Consider the following 3,030-nt stretch of genomic DNA (forward strand, 5'->3'; position numbering starts at 1 on the left):
GGCTTGCAGGGACGTGTAGCTTTCCTTAACATAGAGAGCTACCCCCCCGCCCCTTTTCTCTACACGATCCCTCCTGTACAGGGTATAGCCATCTATACCCGTGGTCCAGTCATGGGTGGAGTCCCACCAGGTCTCCGTTATCTGTATGACATCATAATTATTTGCATTGAGCAGGAGGATGAGTTCAGGCTCCTCATCCCTGTGGATGAGAACTCAGAGTTCTCTCTCGGCTGGCTTCCCAGTTGGACCCCAGGGCCCTTTACTTCAAGGCTTGTTGGAGTCAGGCATCTCTCCCTGCTGCTTTCGCCCAGTTCAGCAGCTCAGGCTTTTGGCCATGTCAGAGCAAGGGGACTCTCTCTGCTGCCTCTGGTCTGCTCCAGCACCCGGATGCCTTTCTCCGCCTCCGGCACCTGGCTCCTCTGTGCTTCTGGGCGTGCTTTTTGTATGTCACTCCCTACGTGTCCTATGCTCAGGGAGTGCATACTCTTAAAATGGTATGACAGCACTATGTGCCGCTCTGGCATTTTGGCTCTCATACTTACAGGCTCTGGTACCATCACTAGCCCTTCCTGTGCTAGTTTCCCTTGTGGGCTGATGCTGTTTTGGGTGGGGATCACCCTTCCCCCAGGGAATATGACTCTCAAGCTGTGTCGCGTGGTGATAGTGGGGATAGGAATAAGGGTGTCTAAGGTGAATAATTGGCATCTTGAATGATTACTTTCAGTAGCTACTTCACTATATAGTTTATAGTTAGTCCTTTCAGACAGAAAATGCAAAGTCCCTGTCAATTGTTGGTAGCAAACTTCTTCCTAATAAGAATTGGGTGGGGATTTGTGCAACTTTCACCTTGTTTTGTCTGCTAGAAAGTTAACTCATTGACCTGACTGGGCTGGTTCAGGATGAGGTTGAAACCAAGTGCTTATGGTGCGATGGGTGGTATTGTAAGGACCTAAATGGGGCAAAGAGATTTCTGCGGTAATTGGGAACACTTGACAAGAAATTCTTGTAGTCAAGGATGGTTTTCCTCCATGATTGTTCTGTCTGTGAGTCTGAATATGGCTGATAAGGCCAATCTAGGATCGACAGGCTCTGCTGTGACTCAGGCATATGTTTCCATGCTGGGGAGGTGGTTCCATATTCTTGGTTCAGTCTGCAACATGCTCTTTCTGCTGCTCCCACTTTTCCATCTCCTGTTGTCATTGTAAGGCTTCAAAGTATTGAGAGCCTTGCAGCAGATGCTTCCTTCATTTGGGGTGGTCCTAGGTAATCATCTCCTGTATGCTGATGTTGCATCTTTTTCAAGTTGGCTTTGAGGTCATGCTTGAAGCACTTTCTCTGCTCTCCTCCTGAGGTTATACCTTGACTGAGCTGGGAGAATAAGACTTGTTTCGAGTGTCTGGAGTAAGATTGCTGGGCTGGCCACGTTAGCCAGATAAGTTGACATTGGATGATCATTGCTTCAATGTTTATGGTGTTTGCTTCCAAGAGGATGCTAATGTTGGCATATCTGTCTTCCCACTTGACAGGGATGAGGACCTGACTTGACTATGTTCATGTCTAAATGCAAAACCTATCTCCAAGGGTTCACCTTACATGTGTTGCTCTGAAGGGCATAATTGGAGTCTTTGTGAAGGTAAGCTTTTTTCCCCTCTTCCCCAAACCTTGTCTTCTAGTAGGACCTGGTTATGGTAAAAAAAAACAAACAACCAACCCCCCCCCCCCCCCCCCCCCTTCCATTACCACCAGGGCAGCAAGATTTGATTGGGTGTTGAATTAAACATTTGTTTTTCTTGACTTTCCCAGAGTGAAACTGTTGAGGCCTTGTGATGATGCTTCTTGGCGCCCCATAAGAGTTCTGGGTGCAAGAGTGAAGGGGACCGGAGCACGGTTTGTGTTCTCCCCAGTCCTTCTGGTCAAGGAGAAGGGCCCTGGCAGGAGTGGATGCATCCTGCAGATCAATGCATGGCTGCACAGGTGGTGTTGCCAGCAGGGATTTGGCTTCTTCGACCATGGGATGATATTCTAAGACGAAGGAGTGCTAGGAGGAGTTGGGATCCATCTGAAGAGAGGGAAGAGCATCTTTGCAGACAGGCTGACAAACCTAGTGAAGAGGGCTTTAAACTAAGTTTGCCACGGGATGGAGAACAAGCCCTGGGGTAAGTGAGGAAGCGGGGGACCTGGAGGAAGCAGAAGCATGAAGGGGTAACGGGGGGGCCTCCTTACTGAGGAAGTAAGGCAATCAGCTAGTCACCTCAGGTTTCTGTACACGAATGCACGGAGCCTGGGAAACAAGCAGGAAGAGTTGGAAGTCCTTGCACAGCCAAGGAACTGTGACAGATTGAAATAAGAGGGACTTGGTGGGGGTTTGCATGACTGGAGCACTGTCATGGATAGGTACAAATTGTTTAGGAAGGACAGGCAGGGGAGAAGAGAAGGAGTTGTATTTTGTATAAAAGTTGTATGATTGCTCAGAGCTCTAGCATGAAACTGGAGATAGGCCTGCCAAAAGTCTCTGGGTTAAGGTTAGAGGGGCGAGCAACAAGGGTGATGTCATGTTGGGGGTCTGTTATAGACCACCTGACCGGGAGGATGAGGTAGATGAGGCTTCAGACAACTAGCAGAAGTTTCCAGATCACAGGCCCTGGTTCTCATGGGGGACCTTCAGCCACCTTGACATTTGCCAGGAGGGCAATCCAGCCATGCACAGGCAATCCAGGACATTTTTGGGGAGCATTGGAGATAACTTCCTGCTCCTGCTTTGAGCAGGAGCTTGAACTAGATGACCTCCTGAGGTCTCTCCCAACTCTAATTGTCTGTGATTCTAATGTGTAGGCAGCCACTTGCAGGAAGTGAGAAACAGGAGTTTGGTCCACCAGAGGCTGAGGGGAAAATCATAGAATCATAGAAGTAGGGTTGGAAGGGACCTTGTAGATCTTCAGGTCCGACCCCCTGCCTGGGCAGGAAGAAAACTGGGCTCAAGTGACCCCAGCCAGGTAGGCATCAAGCCGCTTCTTAAAGACCCCCAGGGTA

Source organism: Alligator sinensis, unplaced genomic scaffold, assembly GCF_000455745.1.
Source record: "Alligator sinensis unplaced genomic scaffold, ASM45574v1 scaffold678_1, whole genome shotgun sequence".
NCBI lineage: Eukaryota > Metazoa > Chordata > Crocodylia > Alligatoridae > Alligator > Alligator sinensis.